The 19,966-nt window shown below is 35.5% G+C and overlaps 1 protein-coding gene across 4 annotated transcripts in view; it reads right to left on the bottom strand.

The window, feature by feature from the left end:
• The window catches only part of PGAP1 (GPI inositol-deacylase), a 202,261-nt gene that overhangs the window by 75,691 nt on the left and 106,604 nt on the right, over nucleotides 1-19,966 (bottom strand). The gene's annotated exons all lie outside the window — the stretch shown is intronic.

Here is a 19,966-nt window from a genome sequence, read left to right as displayed (position 1 = left end):
GCTACGAATTTGCGGGTTCTAATTGCGTCTTTGCGCATGTGCGAACCGAAATGTTAACGAAAACACGAAATGTTAAAGAAAAGTTTCATTCACAAATGTTAAAGAAATTTTGTTTAGCAACATGCTCGAAAAGTTAATGAACACGTTATTTTGTTTATTAACACACGGAAATGTTCATGGACATTGTTCATGAACAATGTTTATTAACAAAGTTAACGAAAACATCTTGGTGTGGACGCACCATCGGATTTTCTAAACAAATGGATATATTTTGAGATAATACCAAGTCACTATGTTAAATTCAACTGTAGAAATATCTCTAAAACTCATCCTGGCTAATTATTCGAATAGCACACACAATGGGATAATTTGTCAGTTACTTAAAAATAATATTCCCAAATGTTAAAAAAAAAAAATCTAGTTTTGTACTCACCGTTACAGTGGATCATCACGTTTTTCCTCTTCTTCACAGCCAATCATGAATATCTTGCAGTGCTCTTGTTAGAATAATGAAACACTTGTACGGAATGACAAAATTTGTAATGTTCATTTTATTTCCTCACACACTTAGTTTCATGGCAGTGATAAAAAGCACTATCTACGCAAATGTTCTGTCTACTTTAAATGAGAAGAAAAAAGTACGAATCAAAAATCTGTACTGATTTAGCAGCTTTAGGAATATGAAGGCTTAGTTTCGTAATACGATTTCCAGCATACAAATTCATTCAATCAAAACATATCTATCACATAACAAATATTATCCATCATTTTTATTAAAATGGACGTAAACCACGCTAAAATCTGATTAATAGTTTAAATTACTTTTTTTAAACCACGCTTAAATCTGATTAATAGTTTAAATTACTTTTTTTAAGTAACATATCCCTAAACAACAGAATCGGGTAAGAGAAGTTGCATTCTTCTAGGAGCTTCTCTGGAAAATCGTGTAAGAACGTTTTTAATAAACTTCTGTTTGTCCTCGGCTATTCTTTCACGGTGCAAAGACAGCATGCAAAGCCCACTAAGTCGATCGTTTGTCATTGTTGATCTAAGCCAAGATTTCACCCTACGAAGCGTGCTGAAACTCCTCTCTGCTGTGCACGTTGTCGCGGGCAGGGATATACAAATTTCTAAAACAACACCTACGCTTGGGTAAAAATCCTTACTTTCTTTTAAAAGTTCCAGGAAATTCATATCTGGTTTACAGTCCTTGGTTTGCCACACGTCATACCACAACTCTGCGTCCACCATTAACCTGTCTATTTTGTAGATATTAGAAACAACTTTCATGGAACACAAAAAATCTTCCTTTCTTAATGTCTTCATAACACAAGGATGGAGAGAATACAGCATCAGTATGGTTTTGTTTTGTTCTCCAAAACGCGACTCTAGAGACTGTATCAGTGAGTCCATGTAGGGAATGTAGATTGAAACTCTGTAATAGTCCTCGGCCATAGTTTCATTGTGGTTCGCCCTGTGACGCTGCTTGGCAGCGAGGCGAGGGATCGTTATTTCAAATCCACTATTAGAAGCTGTGTCCTCAGCATCTACCATTATTCTTTGAAAGTGGGTAATTGCGTCTGATCGTTGCTTTTTAAAAAGGTCCAGTAGCAACAAGATATGTTCTCTAACTTTGAAGAGCTCCAGTCCTTCCGCTTGAAGGGAGTTTGTTACGGGTTCTAAAATGCCACTGTATTTTGCCATTACGTGAATTGCAACAATAAAGGCCGAGTTCGACGCTGAACAGTGAAGATTATGTGCACGTTGTCGAGTCTTGGAACTGAAACTTCGGCAGTTAGAAATATTTTCGAGAGCCTTCATGATACTGGAAAAGTTTTCTGAAAAGAGCCTAATGCTTTTGTACTTTGAGGACCATCGTGTTTCACAGAAAAGAGGCAAGTTACAGATCTGCTTTCTTCGGAGTGGACTTTCACGAAAAAAGTTAATTATTTCCTTGAAGGTACCTGCCGCATTATTCACAACAGAGAGTTCATTGAGGTCGTTTATTACCAGGTTAAGTTTATGACTAGCACAGTGACAGAAAATAGCCTTTTGATACCTATCTTGTATTAATTTTGCAACTCCACCTTCACGTCCTGCCATAGTAGCACAACCGTCGTATCCTTGACCACATAGTTTGGTTAAATCCAGACCAGAGCTTGTTAAAAAATTCAAAATTGAATTTGCGATTGACTTGGCATTCATTTCTTCCAAAGGCTGAAACCCAAGGAATTCTTCACATACTTTCAAATCATAACTAGATGTATTCTTGACGAACCGAATTCCAATAGACAGCTGCTCGGTTCCAGATATGTCAGCTGTCTCGTCAGCAATAACAGAGAAAGCATTGCATGAATTTGCTTCCGTAACCAGTATCTCTCGTAATTCCTGTTCACAAAATCTTATCATTTCATTTTTAATTCGATGAGAAGTGTACTTGGAATTTTTTGCAGAATTTGAGAGGTGTTCTTGTAGTTGAGCATCTCCAGCTTCAAGACGGAATTCCAATAAATCATGGAAAATTCCGCTGTCTGAAGTTTTCCCTCGAAGTGATATATCATGGGTGCCACAGAAAATGATAGTTGACAAAATTGGTTCCAGCTTCTTTCTATTTTGTTCAATCTGATGGTGGAGACTACTATTTATTTGATCAGCCACCGTGAGTTGCCTTCCTTCGTAGATGTCCACAAAGTTTATCGCCTTTTCTGATGATTCTCTATGCCAGTTTGATTTTATATGGTCTTTGGCGCTGGCATTGAAGTCCTTATATTTTGTGAAAGGTTTCGTAATGAATGAACCTTGAAGACCTCTTTTAACGCTCGGCTTAAACAGAACACACGTTCGGCATAAAGCACCCTTCAGTTCACGAGAATAGCAGAGCCACGTAGAATAATCCTTCAGCCACTGGTGTCTCAAAGCGCGGCTGGTTCCAGCTCGCAAATCACCTTTAAAATCGTAGGTTACTTGTGGGACCCATGGTTTTACCAATAATTCATACTTAAGAGTGTCACATATATTTTCCTGCATTAAGAACATGCCAATGTCTTTTCTGTCACTTTCATCTTTCAGAAATACTTCGTTAATAATCCCCCCTTGCAGTTCCGCTTTATCACAGCATTGTTCTATATCTTGTGAAGATTCCAGTTCGCGAACACTGCACTCTTTGTTCTGCTCAACACTGTCACTTGACGCACTTATTTCCTCAGAACTTCCAGCCCCTTCACTTAAGTTACTAAGTTTAGCCTTTTTGAAAAACCGTCTTATATCCATTTCTAATGCATAAAAGTCGCTAAATCGTTTGATTGTATTCGCAATAACTTATAACCGTTAAATCAAATAGATAAAAATTACTAAATCACTTCTCACTCTAATAGCCGCTTTGATAACAACACAAACATCCCAGAATCACTGAACTATTATACAATGATTCGATTGTAGATGATTTAACACTACAAGTTAAGAACCTACTGTACGACAACAATGGCAGGTTGCCATTCTCTTATAGTAATCGTCACTTTGTTCACAAGAAATTAGCCACCGTATTATTGCACGCCTTAAAAATAACAATATACAGAATTTCGCAGAACGAACAAAGATTGCGGTAAGATGAAACGGCGTAAAATTAGGCGAGAGCACAATAAATAATCTGCTTTGTAAGCACGACCTTACTGGACTAATGTCTTACCAGTCAGCAAACACGACCTTGGTTTAGGGGGTTGAACTTCGCTAGAGGTGTGGTAATGTATAAAAATATCTCCAGAACGTGCTTTCCCTTATGGTCACTGCCGAGGACAAATTCCTAAGGTACCGTACGAGGGGTGGCAAAAGTAGTTAGTCGGCACTCATGATGATGATTAGTGTAATGGAAACATACGGTACATAAAACTAGGGTAGGCGTAACCACATTGGAAACTGAATCAATATTTCCATTAGTAGCCTATTGTATGACATTATTAGAATATTTTCTTAAATATAAAAACCAATATAACGTCAGCAACATTAAATTGTTTACAGAAATTTCCGGTTATAACAGATGTTTAGATGACTGACTGTATAATCTGGTATGCTATTAAACAATTGAACATCAACCTTATTAGAAATCCAGGGGGGGGGGCAAGTGCCCCCCCTTGCGGGCGCCCATGCATGATGTGGTTAGGTAGTAAGTTAAATTTCTTTAAAAAATCGCAAAAATCAACTGAGTTCTTTAGAGGGGATTTGTTGTTGAAAGTGTAGTGTCTTTTAAGGAAATGGTGGATGTATTTTGAGGTCTTGTATCTTTATATCTACATAGCGCCTGACTACAGTTTTAATATTACGACTTTTCAACAAGAAAGTTTTCAATGTCATTCTTAAGTGGCTGCTAAGTTCCATTAACCTTCTCTTCAACATGTAAATTAAGTTGCTTACAGCCAAATTTCACTCGAACTTTGATACGGCAACTTTAGCCATAGACCTCTTGTTATTATGTGGTTAAGGCCTAGTTTGTCTATTTTATGAAATCATTTTAAAATTACTAGTCTAATATCATATAAACTTCAACTTTTTCTTCGCAAACATTTTAAATGAAGTTTTAATTGTAAATTATTATTTAAGAACTCATAACAATTTCTCACATTGTATAATTTCACTCTAATCTTATATACTCATTTTATATTTTTTTACCATGACAATCAGGATCCTGATTTTTATTTTTGAGTATGAGTGTAAAAAGGCTGATGATGCCCTTTTAAAGGGTGAAACATGTCCCTTCAAATTTTAGTTTAATAGGATGTAAGTCCTAACTTTGTAAATTCAATTGTATTGAATAGGTTGATCCTAATAAATTTTGGTAATATCTTAAATTAATGTACATTTCAATACGGACCAAATATGAAATTTGTAACATGTAACTTCTAGAGTCTCCAGCAAGCTTTTTTCCAATCCAAGCTGTTGTCGGATATCCACATTCCTTATTTTATCCATTTTTGTTTTTTTTAGACAAGAACGGAGGAACTTCATTTCTGCAGCCTGAAGACGGCTCTTTGTTGGTCCAGTAAGTGTTGATGCTTCCAGGCCATACGTCAATATAGGTACTAGATATATTTTGTACAAGCTTATCTTGAAAGTTAAGGGAAATGTTTCATCCCAAAGTATTTGATGTACAGCGTGACAGAATTTGGAAGCTTTCTGTATTCTGTTACTAATCTCTTGATGTATGGTATTGTCTGATGACAGAACACCACCTAAATACTGGAAGTTGTCTACAATATCCATCTCCTCATCTCCAATTCTTAGATGAACAGATGGAGAGTATCTACTCATCACCAAGCCCACTGTCTTCGTTTTGCTGATTTTGAGACTTAAGGTTGCAAAAGCTTCATGCCAGAGATCTAGTCTAGTTTGTACTTCTGCTTCTGTCTCACCCCATACCATTACATCATCAGCAAAAACCAGGGCATTAGTTGTTGGATCGTTTCTCTTAAATGCTTTTAAAACTTCATCCATTACGATTATGAAGAGAAGTGGCAAAAGGCAACTTCCTTGCTGGACTCCACTCTTCATTTCAAACCAACCTGATCTTCCATCCTGGACCTTGACACAACACTTGGTTTCATCATATAATCGTTGTACTCGTGCTATGATGTCATTGGGCACCTTCTTATATCTCAAACATTCCCATATATGCCTGCGTGGTACATGGTCATATGCTTCCTCGATGTCCAGAAAAACAGTTATAAGTGTTTTACCTTTCTCCCAGTACTTCTCATAGAGCATTCTGGTGGCAAAAATAAGGTCTATAGTTGATCTATGAGGTCTAAATCCATGTTGTTCCTCCTCAAGTGTAGGTTCAACATATTTTCTAATCCTGCTCTCAAGGATGAATTCGTAGATTTTGAGGCCATGTGACAGCAGAGTTATACCTCTGTAGTTGGTAAATTTCTTTCTATCACCTTTTTCAACAATGAGATGATGACTCCTTGCTTCCAGTCATTGGGTATTATATTCTCTTTCCAGATTCTATTTAGTATCCTGTATATCCACTGTTGTCCTACCTCTCCTAGTGCTTTGATCATCTCAACACTTAATTCATCGGATCCAGTTGATGTGTTGTTTTTCAGCTTAGATATTGCTGTCTCTACTTCCAACCATGTCAGACTAGTGGTATTTGTGCTGCCAAAATCATAAGGTTTGTCGTCTAATGGAGTGACATTTTCATAACAGTTCAGCAAAGTTTCAAAGTGCCTTTGGATCTCCTGTAATATTTTGGTTTTATCCCTAGTCACCTCACCATTAGGAAGTTCTACAGATTGGATAGATTCATTTTGAGTTCTTCTATTCTTAACAATACTGTATAACAGTTTTTTATTTCCATACTGCGTTATTTTGGTAGCCAGATCTTCCTTGCATTTCTGCTTTTCAGCTACAACCAACTGTTTGACCTGTAATTTTTTCTTTCTGTAAAGTGAGAGCTTCTTCTCTATTTCATGTTGATCTCCCCACATTCTTGCTTGATATAAGGATCTTCTTGCACGGTTTCTGTCGCTGATAGCCTTTTTAATATCATCATTCCACCAGGCAGTTTCCTTAGGTTTTCTTATTTGACTCTGTCGTCCACATACTTTTTCTGCTGTACCAACCACAACCTTCTTTAGAGTATCCCATTCTTCATCTACCAATTTTAGTTCTTTTCTCGGCAGCAACCCGCAGACACCTTCCCTGAATTCTTCCTTTATACCCGGCTCGGTTAGTTGCCAAGTTTTTATTTTTGGGACTCTCTTGTTACAGACTTTGGGAGGTCTTTCCTCTGCAATAACTGCAACCAACAGTCTATGGTCTCCACCAAGGTCTTCACTCGGAATGACCTTAACATCATTGACATTTTTCCATACATTTTGATCTATCAGAATATAATCTATTAATGTACCTATTTTATCATCCCAGCTATATCTTGTGATTTTATGGGAGTCCCTTTTCTTGAACCAAGTGTTACTCACTATCAGGTTGTTTCTCATGCATAGATCTAGCATACATTCTCCCTCTTCATTTCTGTTTCCCATTCCATGAGGGCCCAGTATGGATTCATATCCTGTTCGTTGGGAGCCAACTTGTGAATTAAAATCACCTATTACAATTAGATTTTCATACTCAGTGTGTCCTTCCAAGTTATTAAAGAAGTTGACCTTTTCCTCTTTTGAGGATCCTACCTGTGGAGCATAGACTTGGATCACATTGTACTTTTTTCCTCGTAAGTTCACAGATAACTTAATTATCCTTTCACTAACAAACTCATGTATTAAAAATCCTACTCCATCCTTAGACTCTACTTCATTTCCAGAGCAGTAGAGGCTATAGTCCAATGTGATATTCATTTTCCCAGTTTTCTTCCACTTTGTTTCACTCAGGCCCAGGATCAGAAGTTTCCTCCTTTCTGTGAGGTCGACCAGCTCTTCAATTTTGTTTGTCAATGTCAGGATATTTAATGTTCCCACTTTGATACTTTGTCTTCGTTTGGTTTGGGTAGCTGGTGTAACATCGAGCTGTAAACCGTCATTTGCACCAAACTGATGTCGCCGTCGTAAATTCCTACATCTGAGGCTTGTATTATTCTTGAAAGCAACTTCTTCAGTAATCCCTCTGTTGACCTGCTGAGCCGAACACAGACGGAGATTTTCTTTCAGGGTTTTCTCCCTTTGCCATTGGTGTCCAGTCACCTCAACCTACAAGGCAGCAGGTTGTACTCATATTAATCCCTGAATACAGGGCAGCCTCTTCTGCCATCTCCACCGTACCGAAGTCCACCTTCTCCGCTGTAGAAATCGTTGAGGTCTTCACTCTTAACTCTGAGCTGGGACCCTTACCAGATGTTACACACCGGGTCAGTGTGCTCTGGGACTCACATAGGCAGGGGCGCCACTCCCTGGGTAGGACTGCCTCCGAAAATGGTCCCTACCTGCTACCTGATTTAGTACCGCACAATATACTAATAAGTAAGCTTAGCTACTATTGTGTGAAGGATTTAGAGTTATTATTAATTACATCCTACCTCAATAACAGGTATGAAATTGTACTGGTAGAAAATCAACGATCTGGGGCTCACAAAGTAAAAACAGGGGTGGTTCAGGTTTCAGTTAGAGGAACTTTCCTCTTCCTTGTGTATATAAATGATATTGTCAGTAATTTACTCTGTAGGTCAGTGCTCTATGCAGATGATATTACTACCATAACAAGCAATAGAGACTTAAAAAGGTTGAGGAGGAAAGGATATAAAAGCTACACAAATCATCTTCTTGGTTGCAGGCAAATAAACTTATCCTAAATAATAACAAGACAGAAGTGATCTACTTCCATTTAATTAATTCAGGACTGGCTAATAATGATCAAAATTCTGTCAAATTATTGGGATTGTATCTGGATTGTAAATTAACCTGGAACACACATAAGCAAAAGTTATGTACAAAACTGGCTAGAGTGATATTTTTGCTTCGCAGACTTAAAGGATCAGTTAGTAGTAGTCAAATGATGAGTGCATACTATGCCTTCTTTCATTCACACTTATCATATGGTACCATGTTATGGGGTAACTCAACAGGGGCTCAAGATGTGTTCAAGTGGCAAAAGAAGGCAATAAGATGTATTAAAGGTAAGGCCACAAGGGAGTCTTATAGACCTATGTTCCAAGACCTTGCAATTATGACTCTTCCCTCATTATACACTTATCATAGTATACTCAATACTAAAGAAAATCTCATCGACCTAACAACTCGCAGCAATGTATGGCACAAGATATAGGAACGATTTAGATTTACCACATGTTAGGCTGAGAAAAACACAAGAAAACTATAGGTATAATGGCATTAAATTATTCAACAAACTACCTGCCCAAGTAAAGGATATGCCCATATGTAACTTCAAAAGAGCCCTTAAAAATTGGTTGACACCCAATAGCTTCTACTCAGTATCGGAATTTGAAGAAAAAATAACTGTTTCAAGGGGAGTAATAAAGGCCAATGCCATCCTAACATGTTGGTAAATTAGTAGTAATTTATCACTCTCTTGGACGAATAGTGTTATGTTTATTTTAACTTTTGTGTATATAGTTGTATTTATTTTCTGTGCTTAATGAGATACTTGTAATATTTTGTAACTATGCACCTATGACTCTGTCCATTGCAACTGCCAGTTGCCTAATGACAATAAAAATTATTCTATTCTATTCTAAACTGCTATCGACCACGCTATTTACGTATTTATTACGAAAACATGTTTTCACTTCTGATTCTATTTACGGAACAGAAGTTGACGAGTATTACTAATCGACTCCAACATCGCCTTTGATGTTGCCGAGAGCTCGCAAGTGCACACGAGAAAACAATACCGTACCAAAGGTGATTGATGCAATTTGTGGCAAACATTTCAGTTTACTTATTCAAACAGCATCACCTAACCTATCTTAATCGTACTATATGTATCATGAAAACATATTTCAAGCCCCAGTAGAGAAATTATAACCTTCTCGCTATAAATTTACATGATAATAACCTTTCTGAAATTCAACCAGAAAATGTAAAATTAACCTCTGAATTCAATGTTGCACTCTGCCATTATCTTGAGGTGAATCCCATTCTTACTTAATTGCAGTATTTAGTATTAAAATTAAGTAATTGCTTACTTCAGCTCTTATTTTTAACGAGTTAACAACTGCTTACATAAAATCAGCTTCATGGTCCGTATCGCACTTCAATAGATTCACAATTAAGTATTTATTTATTTTCCACCTAGTCGATACAATGATTGCTTAATGCAACTTTTAATGGTCAAAAGTGGTACATGTTTCGTATATTATCAACATCTTCAGCCACATAACACTGTTTAGATGAAAAATATATAAAATTGACAAAGTAATGCTTTAGATGAAGTGTCCTTAAAATTAACATAAGATTGACAAGATTAAAACAAACAAATAACTCAAGAGAAAATATATAAATTATTTCTACAATAGATAGCAGTCGTCAAGGAAACACTTGTACAATATTCCATAGAGAAATTGTCCTAATAAATATTCTTTTCTTAATAATTCATGAAAAAAGATCAATTTATAAATTAAAAATTATACAATTTATAAGTAATTATCGAAATGAAGAAATCCTGATATCACAGTGCGGCTCTTATTATTAATGTAGATGAAAATATAACTAATTCCTAGTTGTCAAATTTTATTAAGCCTGCTTTCCTTTGGAACAGTAACTCCTGTCATTCTTTCACAGTTTTGCGCCGGGTGTAATATTGATGATGCGTTCTTCCTTGCTCTTGCACCTGAGGAGGTGGAGGAGCGGGGGATATAGGTGTGTCAAGAACTTCCTTGCTGTCACCTATAGCTTCAACTGAGGAGGAATAAGTTGTAGGGCTATCTGTAGGTGGAGAAATTCCAATTCTTTTTTTGTGATCCTTCTCAAGCATTTTCAAATATACTAGAATTTGATAATATAATGGATTCTTATATTCTACAGCCTCATTAAGGTTATCCTTTTTCTTTACAAGTTGGTCTAGATGAATGTACAGGTCTTCATAAGTGTTCATTAAGCTGCCCTTTTTTAACTTTTTTATGATGGTCAGGTCTTGTTCTATGTTGGTAAATTTATGACCTGTGGCAGTCATGTGTGATCCCATTGCTGAGAATCTTCTATGTTTTTCAGCATTCACATGTTCCAAATATCTAACTTTAAAATTGCGGCCAGATTGTCCTATGTATGTATTTTTACATTCAAAGCATGTGAGTTTATATATTCCGGAATCAAAAAATTTATCTTTTCCCGAGAGATTTATTGTATCATGGTTGAAAATACTATGTTTCATGTTGTTATTGGTGGAAAATGCAATTTTGAAATTTTTTCTCTTAAATAAATTTGTTATTACATGAATGTTTGGATTATTATATGTGAACTTGATATATTTTTCAGTTTTACTAGGTTTGACTGCTAATTTAGATTGTTGCTTCTCCGAAAATTTATTAATTATTTTATCAATCATGTTATTGTTGAAACCATTCAAGAGGGCTTGTTGTCGGATAAACAACAGTTCTTTATTCCTTTCAGATTTGGATAAAGGAATACTAAACGCTCTGTTAACGTAACTATAATATGCTGATCTTTTCTGTGCCTCAGGGTGTAACGAGTTGTTCTTGATAGTGGTCAGTGTGAAAGTGGATTTTCTGTGTATTTTGAAAGAAAATCCTTTTTCTTCTCTTGTTGTGACTATGTCCAGAAAATTCAGTGATTTTTCAACTTCTTCTTCTAAAGTGAATTTTATATTGGAATCCAAATTATTCAATATATTTAAAACTTTATTGCTATCGGTGAGTCTGTTATCTATTATAGCGTAAACATCGTCCACATAACGTGTCCAAAAATCCAAACCCTCTATTTGATTAATAATTTTCGTGTGTTCCAAATAGTCTAAGTATATATTAGCCAATATTCCTGAAGCTGGGGCTCCCATTGAGAGTCCTTTTTGTTGGTAAATTTATTATTAAACGTAAAATAATTTTGATTTAACACGAATTTTAAAACATTAATAAAATCTTCAATTTCTGGTATGCTTACTAATTTGTTCTTCGTTAAATTCTTCTTAATGATTCTGATAGTGTCTTCTATTGGAATGTTTGTATACATGTTGGTTATGTCAAACGAACATGTCGTGTGAGATGATCCAAGTTTAAAATCTTTAACTAGATTGCAAAAATCCACTGAGTTTTTGATAGGTGTTTTACAATGAAATACATATTTACTTGATAAGAAATTATGTATAAATCTAGAAGTTTTATAAATGGGGCTATTTTTGAAATTTATGATAGGTCTAATCGGTTCTCCCTGTTTATGTAATTTCGGTAGTGCTCTCGCAGTCGGGAGTCTAGGGTTCATATTTATTAATGTTTGCACATTATGTTCATTAAACAAGAAAGACGTGCTTTTTAATAGTTTTTTAAGATCCCTCTGAATATGTGATGTCGGGTCTTTATCAACTGTACTAAACGAATTGTTATTAAAAAATGTTTCTGTTTTTTCAATATAAACATTTCTATCTAGGGCTACAACTGTTCCTCCTTTATCTGCTTTTGTGATAATTAAGTTATTTAGTTTGATTTTTCGTTTCAAGTTATTAACCGCCTTGTTGGTGCCTCGAAGTGATTGTAAACCTTTTACTAAAATAGGAATTCTCTTCTTAGCTTCATACCTTATGTCATTCTGTAAGTCTACAGGTAGATTCTGTATTGCTGTTTCTGTTTCAGCTAATGTGGTGATTAAATCATAACTTTTGTTTGAACTTGGCCAATTGAAATTAGGGCCTTGACTTAAAATAGAGGTTTCTTCTTCATTAAATTCTATCTCAGACAAGTTTTTAATTGGAGGTGGATAAACACTATCATCAAACGTAACATTAGGAACTAACCTTCTTTCTTCTCTATTAGATGCTAAATTTTTCAACTTAAATAATTTATTATCCAAAATTTCTTGTTTCATTTTAAGTGTGTTCTCCATTTTTTCATTGATATGTTTCTGGAAAGAATCCCATTCCAGAGGAAGCAAGTTCAGTGGTGCTGAGAGGTGCGCGAAGTACATTTTCTCATTAAGAAGTTTCTTTCTTTTATACATAAATTGAATTTCTCTTTTTAACCATATTTTATTGACCTTCATTTGAGTAAACTTATGATGATTAGAATATATAGTTTTTCTTTGGGCACTTTTTAGAAAACTGGGAGTCAAATTATTTTTAAGGCACTCCTTCAAAAACACTATATCTTTTGTCACTTTAGCTATTTTCATCTTTAAGTTGAGGTAGGTGTTAGCTTCTTTGCTTGCCTGGTTGGCATTAGGATTTCATAAAATCAGCTTCATGGTCCGTATCGCACTTCAATAGATTCACAATTAAGTATTTATTTATTTTCCACCTAGTCGATACAATGATTGCTTAATGCAACTTTTAATGGTCAAAAGTGGTACATGTTTCGTATATTATCAACATCTTCAGCCACATAACACTGTTTAGATGAAAAATATATAAAATTGACAAAGTAATGCTTTAGATGAAGTGTCCTTAAAATTAACATAAGATTGACAAGATTAAAACAAACAAATAACTCAAGAGAAAATATATAAATTATTTCTACAATAGAAAGCAGTCGTCAAGGAAACACTTGTACAATATTCCATAGAGAAATTGTCCTAATAAATATTCTTTTCTTAATAATTCATGAAAAAAGATCAATTTATAAATTAAAAATTATACAATTTATAAGTAATTATCGAAATGAAGAAATCCTGATATCACAGTGCGGCTCTTATTATTAATGTAGATGAAAATATAACTAATTCCTAGTTGTCAAATTTTATTAAGCCTGCTTTCCTTTGGAACAGTAACTCCTGTCATTCTTTCACAGTTTTGCGCCGGGTGTAATATTGATGATGCGTTCTTCCTTGCTCTTGCACCTGAGGAGGTGGAGGAGCGGGGGATATAGGTGTGTCAAGAACTAGGAATTAGTTATATTTTCATCTACATTAATAATAAGAGCCGCACTGTGATATCAGGATTTCTTCATTTCGATAATTACTTATAAATTGTATAATTTTTAATTTATAAATTGATCTTTTTTTCATGAATTATTAAGAAAAGAATATTTATTAGGACAATTTCTCTATGGAATATTGTACAAGTGTTTCCTTGACGACTGCTTTCTATTGTAGAAATAATTTATATATTTTCTCTTGAGTTATTTGTTTGTTTTAATCTTGTCAATCTTATGTTAATTTTAAGGACACTTCATCTAAAGCATTACTTTGTCAATTTTATATATTTTTCATCTAAACAGTGTTATGTGGCTGAAGATGTTGATAATATACGAAACATGTACCACTTTTGACCATTAAAAGTTGCATTAAGCAATCATTGTATCGACTAGGTGGAAAATAAATAAATACTTAATTGTGAATCTATTGAAGTGCGATACGGACCATGAAGCTGATTTTATGTAATCCTAATGCCAACCAGACAAGCAAAGAAGCTAACACCTACCTCAACTTAAAGATGAAAATAGCTAAAGTGACAAAAGATATAGTGTTTTTGAAGGAGTGCCTTAAAAATAATTTGACTCCCAGTTTTCTAAAAAGTGCCCAAAGAAAAACTATATATTCTAATCATCATAAGTTTACTCAAATGAAGGTCAATAAAATATGGTTAAAAAGAGAAATTCAATTTATGTATAAAAGAAAGAAACTTCTTAATGAGAAAATGTACTTCGCGCACCTCTCAGCACCACTGAACTTGCTTCCTCTGGAATGGGATTCTTTCCAGAAACATATCAATGAAAAAATGGAGAACACACTTAAAATGAAACAAGAAATTTTGGATAATAAATTATTTAAGTTGAAAAATTTAGCATCTAATAGAGAAGAAAGAAGGTTAGTTCCTAATGTTACGTTTGATGATAGTGTTTATCCACCTCCAATTAAAAACTTGTCTGAGATAGAATTTAATGAAGAAGAAACCTCTATTTTAAGTCAAGGCCCTAATTTCAATTGGCCAAGTTCAAACAAAAGTTATGATTTAATCACCACATTAGCTGAAACAGAAACAGCAATACAGAATCTACCTGTAGACTTACAGAATGACATAAGGTATGAAGCTAAGAAGAGAATTCCTATTTTAGTAAAAGGTTTACAATCACTTCGAGGCACCAACAAGGCGGTTAATAACTTGAAACGAAAAATCAAACTAAATAACTTAATTATCACAAAAGCAGATAAAGGAGGAACAGTTGTAGCCCTAGATAGAAATGTTTATATTGAAAAAACAGAAACATTTTTTAATAACAATTCGTTTAGTACAGTTGATAAAGACCCGACATCACATATTCAGAGGGATCTTAAAAAACTATTAAAAAGCACGTCTTTCTTGTTTAATGAACATGATGTGCAAACATTAATAAATATGAACCCTAGACTCCCGACTGCGAGAGCACTACCGAAATTACATAAACAGGGAGAACCGATTAGACCTATCATAAATTTCAAAAATAGCCCCATTTATAAAACTTCTAGATTTATACATAATTTCTTATCAAGTAAATACGTATTTCATTGTAAAACACCTATCAAAAACTCAGTGGATTTTTGCAATCTAGTTAAAGATTTTAAACTTGGATCATCTCACACGACATGTTCGTTTGACATAACCAACATGTATACAAACATTCCAATAGAAGACACTATCAGAATCATTAAGAAGAATTTAACGAAGAACAAATTAGTAAGCATACCAGAAATTGAAGATTTTATTAATGTTTTAAAATTCGTGTTAAATCAAAATTATTTTACGTTTAATAATAAAATTTACCAACAAAAAGGACTCTCAATGGGAGCCCCAGCTTCAGGAATATTGGCTAATATATACTTAGACTATTTGGAACACACGAAAATTATTAATCAAATAGGGGGTTTGGATTTTTGGACACGTTATGTGGACGATGTTTACGCTATAATAGATAACAGACTCACCGATAGCAATAAAGTTTTAAATATATTGAATAATTTGGATTCCAATATAAAATTCACTTTAGAAGAAGAAGTTGAAAAATCACTGAATTTTCTGGACATAGTCACAACAAGAGAAGAAAAAGGATTTTCTTTCAAAATACACAGAAAATCCACTTTCACACTGACCACTATCAAGAACAACTCGTTACACCCTGAGGCACAGAAAAGATCAGCATATTATAGTTACGTTAACAGAGCGTTTAGTATTCCTTTATCCAAATCTGAAAGGAATAAAGAACTGTTGTTTATCCGACAACAAGCCCTCTTGAATGGTTTCAACAATAACATGATTGATAAAATAATTAATAAATTTTCGGAGAAGCAACAATCTAAATTAGCAGTCAAACCTAGTAAAACTGAAAAATATATCAAGTTCACATATAATAATCCAAACATTCATGTAATAACAAATTTATTTAAGAGAAAAAATTTCAAAATTGCATTTTCCACCAATAACAACATGAAACATAGTATTTTCAACCATGATACAATAAATCTCTCGGGAAAAGATAAATTTTTTGATTCCGGAATATATAAACTCACATGCTTTGAATGTAAAAATACATACATAGGACAATCTGGCCGCAATTTTAAAGTTAGATATTTGGAACATGTGAATGCTGAAAAACATAGAAGATTCTCAGCAATGGGATCACACATGACTGCCACAGGTCATAAATTTACCAACATAGAACAAGACCTGACCATCATAAAAAAGTTAAAAAAGGGCAGCTTAATGAACACTTATGAAGACCTGTACATTCATCTAGACCAACTTGTAAAGAAAAAGGATAACCTTAATGAGGCTGTAGAATATAAGAATCCATTATATTATCAAATTCTAGTATATTTGAAAATGCTTGAGAAGGATCACGAAAAAAGAATTGGAATTTCTCCACCTACAGATAGCCCTACAACTTATTCCTCCTCAGTTGAAGCTATAGGTGACAGCAAGGAAGTTCTTGACACACCTATATCCCCCGCTCCTCCACCTCCTCAGGTGCAAGAGCAAGGAAGAACGCATCATCAATATTACACCCGGCGCAAAACTGTGAAAGAATGACAGGAGTTACTGTTCCAAAGGAAAGCAGGCTTAATAAAATTTGACAACTAGGAATTAGTTATATTTTCATCTACATTAATAATAAGAGCCGCACTGTGATATCAGGATTTCTTCATTTCGATAATTACTTATAAATTGTATAATTTTTAATTTATAAATTGATCTTTTTTCATGAATTATTAAGAAAAGAATATTTATTAGGACAATTTCTCTATGGAATATTGTACAAGTGTTTCCTTGACGACTGCTTTCTATTGTAGAAATAATTTATATATTTTCTCTTGAGTTATTTGTTTGTTTTAATCTTGTCAATCTTATGTTAATTTTAAGGACACTTCATCTAAAGCATTACTTTGTCAATTTTATATATTTTTCATCTAAACAGTGTTATGTGGCTGAAGATGTTGATAATATAAGAAACATGTACCACTTTTGACCATTTAAAGTTGCATTAAGCAATCATTGTATCGACTAGGTGGAAAATAAATAAATACTTAATTGTGAATTTAACAACTGCTATCGGACACGTTATTTACGCATTTATTACGAAAACATGTTCTCCTCATTCATTTCCATTTTTCTTTACGGAATAGCAGTCGATGGGTATTACTAATCGACTTCAACATCGCCTTTGAATGTCGACTAGAGAGCTCACTAGTGGTAATAGCGAGGAAACGATACCGAAGATGATCAATCACATGTAATATAATGGCTGGGTGCATAAATATCAGTAGCAGAAAAAATCGTGCACGTTTAATCACTCGTAATAACAGATGCAGCAGTGATAGGGCTCTCACTGTAACTGAAGATAATACACAGTTTAATACAGGAATTTTGAAGGGACAGACAAAAACAGACGTTATAACGGTGTTCTCGTTGTATACCGTACTCGTTATAGTAGACTTCTACTGTACTCTGCAAAGGTGTTGGTGCAGTCTCTGTTGTTCATTTGGAGCTTCTGGCCCGCGGAGATGTAGGGTGGGGGCCATGTATGAGGTAGACAGTTTCTTGAGTCCCTTGTCCCTCTTTGTTTTGCAGATGATGCTCGCTGTTGTGTTTCTTTGTGCAATGAATGCTGATGGTTGGGCTCATTTTTGAGCTGGTTCTACTTGATCCAGGCTCTGCACCTTTCCTTAATAGCCTCATCGCATTCTGTGGTCCACCAGGGTTGCTTGCCTTTGTTAGATGAAGCAGGGATGGTTTCTTGAACGGCATCCGGCAGAGCCATTTTTAGAGTAGGCGACCCCTATTTCTGTTCATTCTATCTATATGCGAGGTAAGAGTGGTCTGGTAGTCACAATCCTCATCGCTCAGCCGTTGGGTGTTGAACCTAGGTATCCTCGAGGAATTTTGGTTGCTTTCCTCAAGGGTTGTGAGTTAGTCTTTACTAGGGAGAGATAGTGGTCAGAGTCGAGGTTGGCTCCTCCCAAGACCTTGACGTTCTGTATATTCCTGTGGCATCTCCTGTCAATAGCCACATGGTCTGTCTAAAATTCACCCAGCATGTGATTTGGACTCTTCCAGGTCATGGCCTTTCTAGGCAATCGCTCGGACACGGTTAATTTTAGGACCACGTTGTATTTGTCACAAAGGTCTAAGAGTCGCTAGCCATTTCTGTTGGTCTCTTTTTGTCGGCTGGGTAACTGCCTACTACCCTGCGGTATTTCTTCTCCTTGTCGACTTGTGCGTTGAAGTCGCTCATGAGTATGTGCTGTGCTGGTTTGGGATCTTGTCTAGGGTGTCTTCAAGGGTGTTCCAGTAGAACTCTACTGCTTCCAGATCTTTCCTATTAGTGTCACTTGTAAGTGCATGGACGTTCGCTATGGTATACACTCTGTTATGGGACCTGAAGGATAGTGAGGAGGTTCTGCCATGGGGTGAGATTAATTCTAATATATGGTCAACCATTCTATGGTGTACAGGAAAGCCAGTGCCCAGGTGTGGAACTGTCTTCATCACCCTCTTACGTCGTTTCCTTTTATAAATCCGGTATCGTTCAGTTTCCATTGTGTCTTCATCTGTGAACCGAGTCTCTTGTAATGATGATGTACTTGTCCAACACTTCAAGGGTATGTTTTAGTTTACCTATCTTCATATTCGCTGTAGCTAGGTAAGTAATGTTCCTTTTCTTTTTCTGTTATTGTTTATGTGAGGGCAGTAGTGGTGGAGTACATGAAGGTGCAGGCTCCCCAGAATCCGATGATCTGCTTGCCCCATCATGACTGGGGGGGCTTGGTTACCACCTAGGGTAATATTTTTGTTGATATTTCTCTGATGTTGAGTCCAACAAGTATATATCGTGGGGTCACCCTAGAGGGTGACGGTTGTTACCTCTCAAGGTTGTTAGCCCTGAGGTACTAACCACTAACATGTGGAACTGTCGTGCTCTTTACCCACTAAAGCGATGGACTGCAGATTGCCTCTTTCACCAGCTCCAGTGTACCAAAGTACCTTTGCTGCCATTGAGGTCTTTTTAATGAATTTATGAGGCATTTCGTCCACAAAGGCTTCATTAAGCCTTCCAGGAGAGAACTCCTCCACCTGAAGCCATTGGTTCTCTCATGGGGTGTCAGGTTTGGCATTGGCCGCCCAACACTTGGCCAGACAGTCGTAGGTCTACTGTCAAATATGGTAGCAGAAAACTTCTGATCTGACATTAAGTTTTGATTTATTCATTTATTTATTTATTCTACAACACCAGAATTTCAATAACCATGAACTAAGCACTTCTGTGGTTTTTCAGTTGTTCTTCAAGACTATATCCTGAAAGACATAACAGTGATGGTTACTGGTTTTTCCTAACAACGAAGTTTTGAGCTTGAAGTAATAAGAGTCTATCTATATGCAAGGTAAGAGTAAGATCTCTGCATACTGCAAATATTAGAAGTAATATCTTAACACCCACTTTAATTACACTAGCACAATTAAAGTAAGAATTTTCACACATATAAATATTTAAACTTTTTTTTTTTTTTTTTTTTGCTACTTGCTTTACGTCGCACCGACACAGATAGGTCTTATGGCGACGATGGGACAGGAGAGGGCTAGGAGTGGGAAGGAAGCGGCCGTGGCCTTAATTAAGGTACAGCCCCAGCATTTGCCTGGTGTGAAAATGGGAAACCACGGAAAACCATTTTCAGGGCTGCCGACAGTGGGGTTCGAACCTACTATCTCCCGAATACTGGACACTGGCCGCACTTAAGCGACTGCAGCTATCAAGCTCGGTAATATTTAAACTGTACACAGTAAAAATATAGCTAAGTTTAATGCAATCAATAGCAAAAAATAGCAATAATGGACTATGATGGAAATGTATATATGTGTTTTTAATACTAGA

The sequence above is a fragment of the Anabrus simplex genome, chromosome 6 (assembly GCF_040414725.1).
Source record: "Anabrus simplex isolate iqAnaSimp1 chromosome 6, ASM4041472v1, whole genome shotgun sequence".
Classification (NCBI taxonomy): domain Eukaryota; kingdom Metazoa; phylum Arthropoda; class Insecta; order Orthoptera; family Tettigoniidae; genus Anabrus; species Anabrus simplex.
This window is presented reverse-complemented; position numbering and strand designations above follow the sequence as displayed.